Source organism: Bos indicus, chromosome 4 (genome assembly GCF_029378745.1).
Source record: "Bos indicus isolate NIAB-ARS_2022 breed Sahiwal x Tharparkar chromosome 4, NIAB-ARS_B.indTharparkar_mat_pri_1.0, whole genome shotgun sequence".
Taxonomy (NCBI): domain Eukaryota; kingdom Metazoa; phylum Chordata; class Mammalia; order Artiodactyla; family Bovidae; genus Bos; species Bos indicus.
The window spans coordinates 98,884,808-98,903,772 of NC_091763.1; the positions used below are offsets into that span (position 1 = coordinate 98,884,808).

At 39.8% G+C, this 18,965-nt stretch overlaps 1 protein-coding gene across 4 annotated transcripts in view; it reads left to right on the forward strand.

Moving 5' to 3' along the window:
* The window catches only part of CALD1 (caldesmon 1), a 205,095-nt gene that overhangs the window by 43,618 nt on the left and 142,512 nt on the right, over positions 1 to 18,965 (forward strand). For all 4 annotated transcript variants that reach the window (XM_070787336.1, XM_070787340.1, XM_070787341.1 and 1 more), the window contains exon 2: positions 1,369 to 1,409. The gene's annotated coding sequence lies outside the window, so the exon portion shown is untranslated. The remainder of the gene's footprint in view (positions 1 to 1,368; positions 1,410 to 18,965) is intronic.

Below are 18,965 nucleotides of genomic sequence, written 5' to 3' on the forward strand. Positions count from 1 at the left end.
CAACTTTAAAATATATGTGAGCATTCCCATTATCTAAAAGAAGGCTCATAATGTAACATGTTGTTTTATATTAATCTTAGATTGTATTTATAATTAAATATAAAACTAAGGCTAAACAACTGTTACTATTATGATTTAAAATGTAAATGTTATATACCTTAACAACTGAAAAATAATAATGATATTGTTTTAAAATAGGGAAGGAACTGTAAAACATAGTGTTAAGGAAACAAATCTCCCTAAGTTTTATAGTGGAGAGTCAGGTAATGTCTAAAGATAACATCTGTAGTGAAAACAACAGTTATAACCCCAGTCTGTCTGTCTGTCTAGCCATCCATCTTTCCTTGTGTCCTTCAAAGATTTAGTATATAATTTTTACAAAAGTGGGTAAACTTCAGCACACCAAATTCTATTGGCCAGACACTTGTAGGGGAAAGTCCTAAACTATTAACAAAATGAGAGTGAAAGTAAAATTCACTCAATGCTGTCCAACTCTTTGTGACCACATGGACAATGCAGTCCATGGAATTCTCCAGGTCAGAACACTGCAGTGGGTAGCCTTTCCCTCCTCCAGGGGATCTTCCCAGTCCTGGGATCGAACGCAGATCTCCTGCATTGCGTGCAGATTCTTTACCAGCTGAGCTACCAAGCCCCTGTTAACAAAATTGTTGAGACTAACAAAACAACTGACAACTTTGTGACTTTTCACCAAGAAGACGATGATGATGCTCAAGATGGTGTCAATCCTTGGGCAACTCTATCTTGTTTTAGGTACAGTACTGCTTGCTAAGTTAAAGTTATACATAGAAGGGAAATCAGAAATGTTCAGTTTTAGAATTTTGTATTTAATGAGATGCCAATAGCTACCTTTTACTATTGCAATGTCTGGACTTAAAATGAGTTTTGCCTCATTTCCCTGGTATGTGGGAAAATGTTATACTTCCTTGCTTTGTTCTGACAATCAATTTATTTGGTGAATGATAATGGGTAAATTGAATGAAGAGAGACTTTCTGGAATTTCTAGAATCATGTGTCTGAACAAGACATACAATTGATCGATTCAGTTGTCAAATGTGTTGCCCAACATGGTATAAATAAGGCATGTAGTAGACTGAGATTTTATTCTTCAGTTGAATGTCATATTATGGTGATTTTCATAAGAATTTTGACAAAATTGAATGTTATAATTTTTTTAAAGAAAGACGCTAACTAACACACTCCTGGAATGCTGTCAGTATTGAATAATTGTCTAAAGAGTGAAAGCTAACACTATAAATAATCTATGATGTGGATACTTCCTTATATAAAAGTATTTCAACTTTCTCAAACAGTGCCTCTAATCATCACCTTTTCAAACTTCCTTTCCAGATCTTAAAGCAACTTGTGCTACTTCATTTGAAGAGAATTAGGTATGTTTTATTGCATTTTTATTTATTTTTAACATAAATTTTTGAAATGTATTCCTTTATTTATTTGGCTGCTTTGGGTCTTAGTTGTGACACATGGACTTAGTTGCCCTGCTGCATGTGGGATCTTAGTTCCTCTTCAGGGATTGAGCCCAAGTCCCCTGCATTGCGGAGAAGGCAATGGCACCCACTCCAGTACTTTTGCCTAGAAAATCCCATGGACGGAGGAGCCTGGTAGGCTGCAGTTCATGGGGTCGCTAGAGTCGGACACGACTGAGCGACTTCACTTTCACTTTTCACTTTCATGCATTGGAGAAGGAAATGGCAACCCACTCCAGTGTTCTTGCCTGGAGAATCCCAGGGACGGGGGAGCCTGGTTGGTTGCCGTCTATGGGGTCGCACAGAGTCGGACAAAACTGAAGCGATGCAGCAGCAGCAGCCCCTGCATTGGAAGGCAGATTCTTAGCCACTGGACCACCAGGAGAGTCCCAATTGCATTTTTTATACTCGGCTTTCTATTTTGTGGTACAGTTGGTTGTGTCTGTCTCCCTGTTTAAATTCTTTGAAGACAAAAACTGTGCCTTCATTGACCTTTGTTTTGCTGCCTCTCCACTATGACTAGTACAGTACTTTATATATGGACACTCCAGACTCAGGTCAATAATTGTTGAGTTGCTTTGAGATGAAATTGTTGGGTAGGTTTTTAGAAAACTTCCTGTGTAACAGGCCTGTGACAAAGCTCAAATGTGATTGTGACAGAGAAAGTTTTGACACTATAAAGTTATAAACTGGTCTTCAGTTCAGTTCAGTTCAGTTGCTCAGTCGTATCTGACTCTTTGCGACCCCATGGACTGCAGCACACCAGGCCTCCCTGTCCGTCACCAACTCCCAGAGTTTACTCAAACTCATGTCCATTGAATCAGTGATGCCATCCAATCAACTCATCCTCTGTCATCCCCTTCTCCTCCCGCCTTTAATCTTTCCAAGCATTAGGGTCTTCTCCAAGGAGTTAGTTCTTTGCATCAGGTGGCCAAAGTGTTGGAGTTTCAGCTTCACCATCAGTGCTTCCAATGAATATTCAGGACTGATTTCCTTTAGGATGGACTGGTTGGATCTCCTTGCAGTCCAAGGGACTCTCAAAAGCCTTCTCCAACACCACAGTTCAAAAGCATCAGTTCTTCGGCACTCAGCTTTCTTTATAGTCCAACTCTTACATCATCCAAACATGACTACTGGAAAACCCATAGTTTTGACTAGATGGGCCTTTGTTGGCAAAGTAATGTCTCTGCTTTTTAAAGACATTTTTCATCATTTAAGCTTCGAGCATGTGATACGTGACTGAATGGAATTCCTGGAGAAGTGTATTAACGTGTTCCAAAGAGCTGAATCCTGAGGAAAGGATTAGGAGTGCACCTTCAGAGACGCAGCCTAGTTTCAGCCCAGAGACCCCACAGAGACTGAGACAGAACTGTCTTTGAGTGTCTCCTGAGGAGGTACGGGTAGGCAGTGGACTGCTGCAGGGCAGGGGCTCTGGGTACAGTGCACCTGGGTATGGCTGGGTGCAGCAGACTTGGGTATGGCATAAGCCCTCTTGGAGGAGGTCGCCATTAACCCCACCATAGAGCTACTAGAACTTACACACGACTGGGAAATAGACTCTTGGCGGGCACAAACAGAACCTTGTGTGCACCAGGACCCAGGAGAAAAGAGCAGTGACCCCACAAGAGACTGACCCAGACTTGCCTGTGAGTGTCCAGGAGTCTCTGGCGGAGGCGTGGGTTGGTGGTGGCCTGCTGCAGGGTTGGGGGTACCGAGTATAGCAGTGTGTGCATGGGATCTTTTGAAGGAGGTCACCGTTATCTTCATTACCTCCACCAGAGTTTGGCCTCAGGTCAAATAACAGGGAGGGAACACAGCTCCGCCCTTCAACAGAAACTGGTGTTAGTGGTTATTATCATATTTCTTTGGAAGGGATGATGCTAAAACTGAAACTCCAGTACTTTGGCCACCTCATGTGAAGAGTTGACTCATTGGAAAAGACTCTGATGCTGGGAGGGATTGGGGGCAGAAGGAGAAGGGGACAGCAGAGGATGAGATGGTTGGATGGCATGACTGACTCGATGGACGTGAGTCTGAGTGAACTCCAGGGGTTGGTGATGGACAGGGAGGCCTGGCGTGCTGTGATTCATGGGGTCGCAGAGTCGGACATGACTGAGCGACTGAACTAAACTGAACTGAACTGATCACACCCATCTGTAGATTGGAAAGTTTAACTTTGGAGCCCTTAAGCAAAAATTCTAGAAAGTCTCCATTTATCCCATTTAGCCATTATCATTTACTAATCTCTGTGGGTCATCCTATCAACCCCAACTGTCCCCTCATCTATGTTCCTTGAAATGCCAGAGTTGCTAAAGGCTTGGGGAAGGTTTGGTTTTCACATTATCTTCTTATGTACACCCTGACATCATCTCAAAAGTACAATTGGTATAATACTTACATAAAAGGTGTTTATGAGGACAAAATCAAACAAGTAACTAAAGACTTAAGCACTCAGTATGCTTCCCAGATGGCTCAGCAGTAAAGGAGACATGGGTTCGATCCCTGGTCAGGAAGATCCCCTGGAAAAGGAAATGGCAATCCATTCCAGTATTCTTACCTGGGAAATCCCATGAATGGAGGAGCCTGGCAGGCTGCAGTCCACGAGGTCACAAGGAGTTGAACACGACTTAGAGACTAAACAGCAACAGCAAGCACTCAGTAGAATGAATACAGAATAGATATTTGCATGTTTCACAGATTTTACAGGGCAGCACACATCTGCTTGAAAAGTAAAAAATCCAGCCCTTTAGATGACTGATTCCAAATTGTCAAACATTAGGTATCTTGTCATCTACATCTGGTTGATAGAATGTGAATCCTCCCCCACACCCCCCCGCCCTTTTTTTTTTTTTTTTGCCAGATGGCTTCAGCCATAGATAAAGCATGGACTTTTCCATGTTTCACATGGTACTTGATGTTGTAGAATTCAGTTTTCGTGCTGTTCTTTTCTCCCCTCTTGCTATTGCCTGGATCTCATTAGAAACCATTAGTGATGTAATACTAAACCTATGGAATCTTAAACATGCTTTTAAAATCCTGCGGAATAAAGATGTCTCCTACCAAACCAAAAATGCAGTGGGAATAGACAAAGTTACATTTCTTTAAGAAAAAATGACTCATTTCATAGTTTCCAAACTGTTTTGACTGAAGCCTCTCAAAATAAACTTTCTGCAATATGCAGCCTTTGATGTCTGACTTTGAAAAAAAAATCATTTCTAAAGATACAATTCAGTCTTTTTTGGGTGTTCATGTATTTTTGCAGATTAACCTACTTTTATTTCAACCAGTGAATGACACAATATTAAATAGCCATCAGACTAAAAAAGAAAAGTATGTTTGAAGTGGTCTTAACTCCTACATAAACCAAATGTAAAGAACATGCCATATGACTTTTTAAATTACCACAAAAATAGAATTTCCAGAACATTACCAGAAAGGGGATTTGGTCCATTAAGAATAACAAAACAGTGTAGATGTCATGAAAGTGGAAGATTAGGAGTGCAGTTAAGCTTAGTAATGATATTTTTGATTCATATGCTATTTCCTAGGCTAGGCAACATTTTTAATTTTTCACAGCCCTGAACCTTAATCCTTAAAGGGTAATTCAAGTTTCGGAGCTTACATGCCGCAATTTGTTTGGGGTGGCGATTTGCCATTGACTTGCCTCCGGCTTCTTTCGTGCTCTTCCAGCTGGGGGACTCAAAGGTGGTCATTTATTAAATCCAGGTCTACATACGGCCACTGAAATAACTGGCTTTCAATCAAACCTTTATAAAAAATCCAAACAACCCGTTCTTGTGCAGTTGATCAGATTGATTTAAGACATCAGTTGCTTCTGTTCAAACAACAGTGAATGAAATAACTGGGTAACTGAACAACCTTTTCTTTCTTTCTTTAATGCTTTTTTTTTTTTCTTTTTGAATGTTTCCCTTTGGAGCGGTGGGAAGGAGCTAGATTAAGATGTGCATTCTAGTTCCAACTCTTCCACCTCTATCTGATGCTTGGCAAGTTCCTTAACCTCTCAAACCTGTACTTTCTCATCTACAAGTAGAGAGAAAAAACATTCTCCTCATGGGTTTGTCTGAAACATTAAAAAAGAGATGTATGGCATTTGATACACACTTAGCATATGGCAAATATAAATTTCTTTCCAGTTGCCTGAATGGCATATACATAGCATCTTCTGCTTTTTCCACTTTCCACTTTAATGATAACTTCTCAATAAAAAAGTGAAGAGAATATTTGACACTCAAGTCATTAGACTCAAGTCATTCATATCAGAATCTAAGATATCTCTCACTTGGTCAAATTCAAGCTCTATAGCCTGATGTCTGAGATAATGGCAAGAAGTGACTGTTGTTGGAATTTATGTTATATTATGAAACCTGTACATCCTCTAGAACTTATGTTATCTTCAAGCCTTCTTTTTCTTTCCTTTGTTTCAGAGGCCCTTTTAAGTCTAGTATCCAGTAATATCTCTAGACTCTTCTTGAACCTATATGCATTTTCAGCCTGGTACCAGCACTGCAAGTAATGTTTTCCAAGTGTTTACTACCCATAATTTGAAGAGGTTCTTCTATTATTTGGCCTGAAACTGTCATTTCAAAGCATCAAAACTGAGATAAAGCAGGGAATGGGAGATGGGAAAAGGGCAAGGCAACTAATATTTATAAGATGACAGAAAGTTTAATAGAAAATGAATGGGGTCGTACATTCTGGTAGGCTTGGATTTCATTCCAGCTCTGTTTCATTCTACTTCATAGGGTTGTTAAGAGGATGCTATGTACCCAGTTAAAACAAATCTGCTTTGCAAACTTTGCTAATGCTAGTAGACAGTTAATTTTGGATTCCTTCTTTCAAATCATTTATTTTAATGAGTAATTAAGGGAACTTCTCTTGTGATCCAGTGGTTAAGTCACTGAGCTTACCCTGCAGTGGGTGCAGGTTTGATCCTTGGTCTGGAGATTAAGATCCCACATATGATGTGGTGTGGCCAAAAAAGAAAAAGTAACTAGGTAGTTTACGGTCTTTAAATTGCTATAAAATGTCTAAGTATTAAAGAGGGAGAGAAATTAGTATTGTTTTCTCTGTAAAGCGTCTGCCTACAATGCAGGAGACCCAGGTTCTATCCCTTGGGTCGGGAAGATCCCCTGGAGAAGGAAATAGCAACCCACTCCAGTACTCTTGCCTGGAAAATCCCATGGACGGAGAAGCATGGTAGGCTACAATCCATGGGGTCGCAAAGGGTCAGATATGACTGAGCAACTTCACTTTCTTTCTCTGTATAAAGATAATTTCCTAGCCTAACTTTCAGATTTGTAGAAAGTGAAAGTCGTTCATCCGTGCCCTACTCTTTTCAACCCCATGGACTATACACGTTCATGGAATTCTCCAGGCCAGAATACTGGAGTGGGTAGCCAGCCCTTCCCTTCTCCAAGGGATCTTCCCAACCCAGGGATGGCACCCAGGTCTCCCACATTGCAGGTGGATTCTTTACCAGCTGAGTAAGTCTTATATATATTATTTCCACCCCCACCCCTTGAATTATTGCTAACCACTTTTATTGCTAAGGGCATCTGTTCTAATACTTTAACATAGTGGGTCTCACACTTTAACACTGGGATCATCTGGGGGACTTGTAAAACACAGTGCCAGGCCCCTTCCCCTGTCTCTAATTCTGTAGGTGTGAGGAGGGGCCCCAAAGTTCCACAGTTTTGAGTAAATTTCTATATTATACTGATGCTGCTGGTCTGAGGACTACATCTTGAGGACCACTAGGGTGGTATTTGGAGAAGGCAATGGCACCCCACTCCAGTACTGTTGCCTGGAAAATCCCATGGACGGAGGAGCCTGGTAGGCTGCAGACACGACTGAGCGACTTCACTTTAATGTTTCCCTTTCATGCATTGGAGAAGGAAATGGCAACCCACTCCAGTGTTCTTGCCTGGAGAATCCCAGGGACGGGGGAGCCTGGTAGGCTGCCATCTCAGGGGTCGCACAGAGTCAGACGTGACTGAAGCGACTTAGCAGCAGCAGCAGCAGGGTGGTATTTTGTTCTAGATAACCATCAAACCCCAAGAGCTAGGTTTCAAGTTGTGCCCAGGTGGCAATAACCTTCCCATGTCAAAGAAAAGAGAAAGGTGATTGGGAGGATCAAGGTTTCCTGTGTGGCAGGCCTTCCTCAGGGTGAAAGTTCTCATTCTTTCTGAGACAATCTCTTACTTTTAGCTGGATTTCAAGAAAAACGTGAGAAGCAGGAACTAAATCTTTATTAGGTAGTGTCAGTCGCTGAGTCGTGTCCAACTCTTTGTGACCCATGGACTATAGCACACCAGGCTCCTCTGTCCATGGAATTCTCCAGGCAATAATATGGAAGTGGGCTCCATTCCTTTCTCTGGGGGAATCTACCCAACCCGGGGGTAAAATCCAGGTTTCCTGAATTACAGGCAGATTCTTTACCATCTCAGACACTTGAGCCACCGTGGAAAACCTTATAAGGTATAGGCAGGCCTAAGTTTGCTGTGTGTATAATGTGTGTATTCTTTCAGAATAAGATGGAGATTTCTTTTTTACTGAAGTCATTTGGAGTGGATTATTGATCTATTCGATTTATAAAATTATATTCAATCGTACAATTAAAGAAAAGACCTCTATTTGCAAAATAGCCCAAAGTCATTTTATACTTACAAAAACAAATGATCTTGGCACTTCCTGTAGATAAATCTTCCTAATGATTTATGAATCATTAATAGCTCAATTCTTAGACCCAGGTATTAGAGTTAAATGTTGTATCTGAGAGAGGATAACTCCACAGACTAACCAGAGGAGATAGGACAGGTTGGAGAGAAACAAATGCATCATTTCTAGATTCTTCACTGACTATCTTTTCATCCAAAGTTTCATTGTCACCATTTTAATTTAATAATTTAATAATAATTATTTAATAATTATTTAATAATCACCATTTAATAATCACCAAACTTATTTCCTCCCTGACCCATCTCATTCTAGACACTGATTGTGAATCTTTCCAAACTATCATTTATATTTAAAAACCCTAATTCCTACTGACTGTTCCAAGAATAAAGTGTGAAGTGGATATCCAAGGACATAATCAATACAGCATGCTTCCCCAACACTCCCAGCCATACTTTTGAAAGTGCTCGCTCATGAATTTAACTTGCGCGTTTCTGCTCAAACAGCTTTGCTCTGTTCCTGAGCAAGAGTGGAATATCCTCACTCCTTTTTTTTCTAGTTATCCTGAATCTTAACTCTACCCTGAGAGCCAATCTTCTCTGTGAAGTCTCTTCTGAGTACTGTGTGTATGTGTGTGTTATGTGTGTGTGTGTGTGTGCTCAATCATTCAGTTGTGTCTCACTCTTTGCAACTCTATGAACCATAGTCTGCCAAGCTCCTCTGTCCATGGAATTTTTCCAAGAAACAATACTGGAGCAGATTGCCACTTCCTACTCCAAAGGATCTTCCCAACCCAGGGATCAAACCCGCAACTATTGCATCTCCTACCTTGGCAGACAGATTGTTTACCACTGTGCCCCCTGGGAAGCCTTCCTGAATACTGTGGGTCATCTAATCCATAAATAGCAGAGCTCTTCCAATACACCCTTCATCCTTTTACCCTTGAGGGACTTGAGGTCTGCAGAGTTCATGACTTGCCCAAAGTCCCGTGACTAGTTAGCAGTGTCACCAGAACCTAAAATTGAGGCCATTTAACATCTAGCCAGTACTTTCCATTACACAGCGACAGTTGTCCGAATTATTTAAACTAATCATAACCTTTTTTGTATTGTTGATTAATTGTTCATCATAAGTATGTAACCTGGAAATGACAAAGCTCTTCCTGGGTTATTGGGGCCTCAATCTCCATATTTCTAGGAATCCTCAAGAAAGAGAGTGCTGGGAATGCCTATGTTTTCCAGTCACCTCCTGCTCCAAATTCCTGTCATCCTCTTAGAATTTTCCACCCTTCCCTATCTCTCTCGGCTTCACCCTATGCATGGAAAAACTCCTTTTTTCCTGATTCCCACAAAACTGTGCTGTTTAATAGACTCTGATGAATGGTTTGAAGTGTTAGAAGGACATCATGGTACAGCCCAAACTGGATCACAGTTTAAAAGAAAATGTTAGACATGGTGGCCAGTGGGGCCTAAGGAGGAAGAGGGCAAATGAAAAGTTACCTGAGACTGGAATGGCTGCAGGGGTAAAAATCGGCTTTTTAGCTCTTTGCCTAATTCTCTCCCAAGCAACTTGGGGGTGGGAACATTGTTCCCCTTTTACAGAAACAAAAACAGATCAAAGTGTTCAATTTACATAAAACAAAACAGTCATCTGCCCTGGGCTTATGCTCTTAGTAGCTCTAAGTCACAACAAAAATGTTGACGTTAGTTTTTCTTTAACTTGGGCCAGACTGAATTTTTAGGCAGCACGCCATTCCTCAATGACCAAGGCAAATTTCCGAGGTCAATTGTATATTTTTCCCTTTGAATTTCTGCACAGGTAGTTAGGAAAAAGCCTCGCGCAGGAGTGTGCAGAACGCCCTGAGATTAGGAAGAGAACAGATGCAGAACGTGGGAGCTTGCTGACATTTACCGGGTGTTTCCTTCACGGCGGGTGTCATACTGCCATGTGAGATCTCACTTAGTTCCCACAACAACTGTGCAAAATAGATGCTTCCCATTTTTACGGAGAAATTAAAACAGTCCGCAAAAGTCATCCAGCCAGTAAGTGGCAGATCTGCAGTGCAGATCCAGGTCTGTCTGCCTCTAAACAGCCGAAGAAATTGCAGTGCCTGATCAGATGACAACTGTAGCAGGCCAGGCACAAAAGTTTATGAACGAAGAAAACAGTAGTGGGAATGGAAACAAGGAAGCCCTCATGACTGAAACGGCCCAAGGAGAGTTCTCAGATTTGATGACTATTCATTTGTGGACTTCCCCGATGGCTTAGCTGGTAAGCTGGTAAAGAACCCACCTGCCAGTCCAGAAGATACAAGAGACATGGGTTCAGTCCCTAGGTTGGGAAGATCCCTTGGAGAAGGAAATGCAACCCATTCCAGTATTCTTGCTTGGAGATTCCCATGGACCAAGGAGCCTAGCAGGCTTCAGTCCATGGGGTCCCTAAGAGTCGGACACGATGGAGCACACACACATATGTATTGTATTTGTGATGAGAGAAAGGGTGAATTTAACACAGTATTGATATCTATAGCTGAGTACCAGGAGTAAGAAGCAGAAATGTCAGTCAGAGATGTTGTTTGCAGAAGATAATGAATGATAAATCCATGATGGGAAATGGTAAATTTTCTTTCATCCTTTCTTCTGTGTGAAGCTATTTGATTTTACACAAACTCAGAGGCTCTCCTACAGAATCTTAATTGGGTATGCTCAGTCACTCAGCCTTTATAACCCAAGAAGGGCAACGTATTCAATGTAGTATCACTGAGAGCCTTCTTGGGCAACTTTTATTTATTCGTCTTGCCTGTGAGTGGGCAAGGCGGGCAGGTATCTGGTTTTTGTTACTGCGCAGAAGTCCTTACAGTTTTGTTGATGTGAACGGATAAGTACTAGCATCTGAATGGCAATTACTCTATGTCTAAACAGAGGACTCTGTGGCAGTTTTCTTACTAAAAAGTTGTTAAATTTGGCAATCCTCACTCTGTTCCAGTCATACATTTTTCTTAGCCATATTAGGTTATATGGAAATAAGCCAGTATCATGGCTGGTGTATGAGCAGTTTTTCTGTACCAAGGCAGTTTTCTGGAGAGCCTTTTCTCATTAGTTTAAAAGGAAAAGAGGCAAATGTGGCTCAGAGTATATTTTGATATATGGCTGGAAAGAAAAATAAAATCTTGCCAATCCCAAAAGTATTAGGAATAGCAACTGAGACCAAAATCAGATTTTTAACCTTGAAGACTTGGGAATTTATTTGCTTTTGGGTATTTGGGTATTTATTTGCTTCTTATTGAAGGCCTGTATCAATTTATTAAAAGTCCAACTAACCTTATCACAGATGCGGAGGAAGAGATTAGAACAAAGTCACATTGACTGTCTCATATTTTCTCTTGCTCTTGTTATCGCTCAGTCTCTCATGTTAGAAATTCAGCATCTGCGTTCTGGACCCACTACAGTCTGAGTAGTCATAGACATTGGACTTAATTTCATTGTTCACCAAATGGAGATGATATATTCTCTATCTCACAATGTTCTTATGAGAATCAAATGACGTAATGCATGATTCAACCATTAACGATGGAAAGTATACTTTCTCTTCCAATCTACTTTTAGAGAAAAGTGTAGCAGCAGGTTGTTTATCTGGTTGCTTTGGTATGGTTATCTCCCTTTCATTCAGAATTTAATCATATGCTATTTTGACACCTAATAAAAATTCATCCAAATATTCATTAATTTATTCAGTTTATTGAGGACTTGTTCAATGACAAACTTAGTAAATACTCTATCTGCAAATAGATAATAAACCTATAAATTAATTAATCTATAATTAATTGATTCCCTATCTTCTCACTGGATATTCTTTTGAAATATTGAGTGTTTCTTGGTCAATTATTCATTTTATACATATTTGTTGAGGGATCACTATATTTTAGGTAATTGCAAAGGGATCAATGGTTTTAAAAAAAAGCAGAGACAACCTTTATGGAGCTTTCAACCTGGTAGGAAAGACAAACATTAAATAAATACATAGACACCAAAACATAAATGTCATTACAAATTGTGATTGTACATGAAGATAAATAACAAGAGCCACAAAAAAAAATAATATGAAGGGAAAAAATCTTAAAAATCTTCATAGCTAATATCTTTAATTTATATGCCTCAGCAATATAAATGGATAAAATACTTAAAGCTTTAATCATGTGTCTTGTGGTTGTGCTATAACAAAAAAATCATGTTTTGTGAGTGTTGCAGAAACTTTGTCTTTGTGGGTTTAAGGAAAGCTAAGGGCTATCCAAGTGAGAAATGTGCTGGTATTACTAAGGAAAGGTAAGGGAATCATTTCAGTCTTAGAGAACAGCATGACCTAAGGCCTGCAAGATTTAGATCCGTGCAAGAAACTGAAAGAAAGTCTGACCAAATCACAAAATTAGTGATGCAAGAGGAAACTGGAGAGTGAGGCAGGGACAGATCATAAATAGCAGCTGCAGGTTGTGTAAATAATTGAATCTATAATGTAAGCGCACTATGAAGCTATAGAGGTATTTTGAGCAGGGCAGGGATCTGATCAGATTCGTGTTTTTTAAAAAGGTCTTTATTTGCAGAAGGCCTTGAACAGAAAGACGTGTAAAGGAGTCTCCTGGAATGATCAGAAGAGATAACGTGGCTCGGATTAGAGCAGTAGCAATAATTATGAAGATAAATAGACTGCTTCTCTAAATATTCTGGAGGGAGAATCACTGGGCTTATTTATTGCATGGGGAGTAGTAGGGAATATACGGCGAGGACAAAGCGGCTGGAAAGACTCCCGAGTCAGGGCTCAAGCAGTCAGGTGAATGCTAGTGCCATATTTGAAGATGGGAAAACTCAGGAAATATGGATTATGTTCAATTATTAACGTATTCTTTTTGCTGAAAGAAAAAGGAGCCGTGCTTGAATGTTTTGAGTTGTAGAGAGGAAACAAAAGTATAAACTCTACCTTCACGGTATTTGCACGGTAAGCATTAAGCCCACTATTGACACTATTTGACTTCCCTGGGCTTCCCTGGTGGCTCAGACAGTAAAAAAAATCCACCTGTAATCTGGGGAGACCTGGGTTCAATCCCTGGGTTAGGAAGATTCCCTGGAGAAGGGAACGGATACTCACGCCAGTATTCTGGCTTGGAATTCCATGGACAGAGGAGCCTGGAAGGCTACACTCCGTGGGGTCGCAAAGACTCGAACATGACTGAGCGACTTTCACTACCAGACGTTCTCAAACCACCTCCTATGATGCTATGGGTTACCTCACTACTAGGGCTTATTCCCTCTCCTTTCTCCCACTGTGGGACTGTGTGTACCTACCTATAATGTGTTTGCTTACAATACACCTTTGTGTGTATTTTGCTTATAATACACTTTTGAATTATCTCATTTCCCAAGACTTCAACTGGTCGGTCTTGAAAATGAGGTATTTGTTTGGTTTTTGGCTGTGCCAGGCCTCGGTTGTGGCATACCAGGCCTTTGCCGTGGCATCCAGGGTCCTTAGCTGCAGCACGTGGGATCTAGTTCCCTGACCAGGACTGAACCCAGGCCCCCTGCATTGGGAACATGAAGCCTTAGCCCACTGGGCCACCAAGGGAGTCTCCCAAAATTAGGTTCTTTAAAACAACTTTGGGGATGGGAAGTTGTTCTACAATCTTGGCAGTGAATGGATAACACTAGAGGTCTTTTCAATTTTGTCTTGCTATGAATATATTATTTGCTGTAACTCATCTGTGAGTATTTTGGTGGCATTGCAATTATTGTTCCAACTTTTCCAGCTGGTTATTTGAAAACAAGAATTCACATAAAGAAAATGTGATCAAGTTGATCCCTTGAGCATCACTACACCCTCTACATTACTTAACAATTAGAAACAAAGTGACTGAGATTTGGGGATTATGGTTTATATATAAGAATGACCATTACAATATTACTTATAACAGCCCAAACTTGAAATATATGCCCAGTCATAGGGGAATGATTATGTAAACCATGACATTGTTAATTAAGTTAAAAGAATGGTGTAGGAAAATATATGTAGGTGAAAAATATGAATACATAACGTATTAAATTTGTTTTTAAAATACTATCATATGTGTTAGTAAAGAGAACCAGAAGGAAATATATTTAAACTTTAAATCTCAGGGTAGGAGGGATTAAGAGACTTTAAAATTGTTCTCTACATATATTTCTATATTTTCTAAATTTTCTAGAGTGAAATTTATATTTGTATATTCTCCCTTTTGTTGTTGTCTTTTAGTCACTAAGTCATGTCTGACTCTTTTGTGACTCCATGGACTGTAACCCACCAGGCTCCTCAGTTCAGTTCAATTCAGTCACTCAGTCATATCTGATTCTTGGAGACTGCACGGACTGCAGCATGCCAGGCCTCCCTGTACATTACCAACTCCCAGAGTTTACTCAAATTCATGTCCATTGAATTGGTGATGCCATCCAACCATCTCATCCTCTGTTGTCCACTTCTCTTCCCGCCTTCAATCTTTCCCAGCATCAGGGTCTTTTCAAATGAGTCAGTTCTTCTCATCAGGTGGCCAAAGTATTGGAGTTTCAGCTTCAGCATCAGTCCTTCCAATGAATATTCAGGACTGATTTCCTTTAGGATGGACTGGTTGGAGCTCCTTGCAGTCCAAGGGACTCTTGAAAGTCTTCTCCAACACCACAGTTCAAAAGCATCAGTTCTTCAGCACTCAGCTTTCTTTATAGTCCAACTCTTATATCCATACATGACTCCTGGAAAAACCATAGCTTTGACTAGATGGACCTTTGTTGGCAAAGTAATGTCTCTGCTTTTTAATAAGCTGTCTAGGTTGGTCATAGCTTTTCTTCCAAGGAGGAAGCTAGTGGATGTGATGAAATTCCAGTTGAGCTATTTCAAATCCTAAAATATGATGCTGTAAAAGTGCTGCACTCAATATGCCAACAAATTTGGAAAACTCAGCAGTGGCCATAGGACTGGAAAAGGTCGGTTTTTATTACATTCCCAAAGAAAGGCAATGCCAAATAATGTTCAAACTACTGTACAATTGCACGTATCTCACACGCTAGCAAAGTAATGCTCAAAATTCTCCAACCAGGCCAGGCTCCTCCGTCCATGGGATTTCCCAGGCTAAAACACTGGAGTGGGTTGCCATTTCCTTCTCCAGGGAATCTTCCTGACCCAGGGATCGAACCTGCATCTCCTGCATTGGCAGGCAGATTCTTTACCACTGAGACACCTGGAAAGCCCATATTCTCCATAATAAGATGTATATCTACAGAGCATTCAGAGATACATCTGACTTTACAGATTTAATGATCTGAAACCTTTTTCAACAGAGTAAAATAGAAATAAAAGTAGTCTTGACAAGCATCAGTCTTTCAGTCTGTCGATAAATAATTGATGAGTACTGCACAAGTTACATCCTTGGGGATGTAAAGTGATAAAATGTTACTCCTCACTCAAGGAACTTATAATCAAGTGCCTGCTCTCCTAGATTTGCCCCCTTCGGATTCAAATAGCCTAAAAACATAATAAGGACAGTTTTTATTTTTGTCTCTGAGCTTTTCCTTTTGAGATACATCAGGAAATGAAAGGGCTCAGAGAGAGATAGAGGAAAAAACACTACCTGAGTAGCTTAAGTATCTACAGAGCCTTAATGCCATTTAAATCCTGGCTAAATTTAATGTTTTTCTCTCACATTTCTAGTATATTTCATATAATGTATTTGTAATTCTAACCAAAGTTCTAGGATGGCATTTGTATGCAAGCTTAGTTGTTCTGAATTATTCACAATCATTTATTTTTCATTCTTAGCAGTGATTTCTCATAATCTTATTTTGTGTTCCAAACATGTAAGAATTGTTGTCTCTGAAAAGTGCATTTTCTTTATAAAGCTGCAAGGTACGTTTTACATACATGTCAGCTCTATTCAGTCTTTATGTGCCTTTGTAATGCCAGAATTGCCATTTCAAAAGACAGAGAGCTACCCAGTATGAAATTATTTGGTGGTGGCAGTTGCCCAAAAGATTTTATTGAACTAATTTGTCTCTTTCATTTAATTCAATGAACTCAGCTATAAATGCTGTCCCTGATGAGGCTTCTGTTGGTATCTTTGTTGGCATATGAATAAAGACACTGCTGTTTAAAAAATGCTGTTCTTTAGAGATAAATTTACTATAGAATGTTAAATTTGAAATACTGTATTAATGTGAAAATGTGTTTTATTGATCCATCTGTATCTTCACTCCATGCTCCATTTGTTTAATCACACATAGATTTTTTTTTTTTTTTTAAAGAGATCAGCCTGGGTTTAAGTTTGTGGCTATAAAAGATTGAAGCTGAGGTATTGTCCACACAACCATCAACCATCTAATATAATTTCCAACGAAATTGTTAGTAACAGGCTTCAGTGAGATTCTGATTGCCCTATTTGTATCCAGTTTGAATCTGGTCCCAGAAAAAATGACCCTGGATAATAAGTCAAGATTTAGAAATAGAAAAGTCAGAACATCTAGAGACATCACACACATTTACTGAGAAACTAACATGTACTCAGAACTCCACAAAGCACTGGGGATATAGAAAGAAGAAGACATTAAGAAAGTAGATTATATGTTAAGGGCTTCTTAATCACAAATTTTTTTTTCAAGAACTCAAGCCAAAAAAAATAACAAAAAAGTGAAAAATAGTTTAATATTTTTACTTTTCTCACTAGGGAATTAGCTCAGTGAGGGCAGAGATCTTGTCAGCCGGTCTCTGCCTCATCCTTAGCAGTTTCCATTTCATAACTAGAAATAGAATCTCAAACTGGGCTGATGTTTTGTGTCATGATATAGGAATAGAAGGCGAGCAGATCTCGAGATATTTTTCTCCCTGTGTCATGTGTGAGGAATGATATTCACAGCGAAGTCTCACTCTCAGGAACACAGAGAAGAAGGCCTTTTCTTCCACCCAAGAAAGATTCCGAGAATGCAACTGAGTGAGAGTCAGGTTTACAGAGATAACCTTGACTCTTTCCTAATGGTTTAATGAAGAGTGAATCACATGTAACCTCAGATTTCTGATGACACTTCACGGGCAGTGATGCTGTGATTGAGAATTCATGTGGAAAACCTCCGGTGGGCCTCCGTACCTTGACAGATCTATTTAGATGTTCAGGTACTTTGAGGTTAAGATGATTACTTGAAGGATTTATCGATTGTAGCACTCCCCACACCATGTCATTACTGCAAAGACAGTGCAAATTGTAAGGGTAACAAAGAAGCAGTTCTCAGGATTGTGGTTTTGAAAATTTTTATCCCATGATACCAGTTGGGAGTCAAATAAATGGATTTATCTGTCCCCTAAAAACAAATATAGTGATCGATTTGTCTTAAAATAAAAAACAACCAACTCCTGCTGAATGAAATTGGTTGTTAAGTAACCAACTAGAGTCAGAGTAGTGTTCTACAAAGAGAAAAGATCTGGAGACCCATATCTACTCACCACTAGCTGAGAGGCCTTGGACAAACCATTTAACTTCTCCAGGACTCTCTAGGTCCTGTTTATAAAATGTTTCCAATAATATTTATCTTACTGATATCCAGGGTTGACATGAAAATCATTTGGGAAAAGGAATATGAAAGCTCTGTTTACTATAAAATTGCTTTTGTTTGTATTCTTAGTCCATTGATGATACCACTAGTCACTTGGAAATCAGTCCACAAATGACTGATCCCATTGATGATAGAAGCATAATTGCCTTGTGACCAACCACTTCATCCCTACCAAGCATTCCAGACATTTCAGTGCAAAAACAAGGTCTATGGGAAAAAGTCAAAAGGCAACTGATCAGAGGAATTCCACTGGCCCTTCCCAGGGCCCTGTGCACAAAATGGTCCCCTGTGCATTGTTATTTTGCTGTGTTTGCTGATGTTCACAGTTTCCAAGACAATCACAGACTGATAACTGGGGGGGTGATGATGAACAGAGACAGAGTGAGCATGATGTTATACCCATCTTCTGGTGCAAAGGCCCCTCTATCTCATCCATGGGGTTGCAGCCTTCACTGTCCACTCTTTGAGTTAAATGTGCAAATACATTATGCAGAGACTGAATTTTTAAATGCTGAGGAATGACATCAACCAGCAATTTTTTTTTTCAAGGCTACACACATTGATGGTTTTGTCTTTGTTACATGGGTAGGACAAATTGATTCTAGGTTCTAAGCCCTCAGTCCTACCACTGTTCACATTCCCGGTCAGACTTTTGTGCTTAAGGCTCTGAATCAGGTCTTGCCCTGGAGTGGAGGAGATAGGTGGGCAGTGCTAGTTGATTACAACGTAGAGAAGAGGAACAGGTTCATTCCACTTTCGGTGTTATTTTGCTTTGTGGCTTTGTTCATCTTGAGCAACCAGCCATACAAAAAATGTGTAATATACAGTCCTTGAATTTTAATCAGTAGTAAAAGGAACACTAGTAAAAGTTCTAAGAATACTGTAAACAAAGTACATATTATATAATAGAAACAAGAATATTGATTCACAAAATCAATAAAGTGGGCTCAAATTTTCCACTGAGCTGACTGAATTGAATAAATAATCCAATTGCTTTGATTACCACACTGCTTCTTTGTGAATATCCAAAAGTCCTGAGTACTGAGATTGTAATAAACTGAGAGTCTATTGGAACTACTGGGTTTGGTTTAATGAATTGTAACTAAACTTACAATTATCCAACTTATTCTATATGCCTGAAGTTTACTGCACA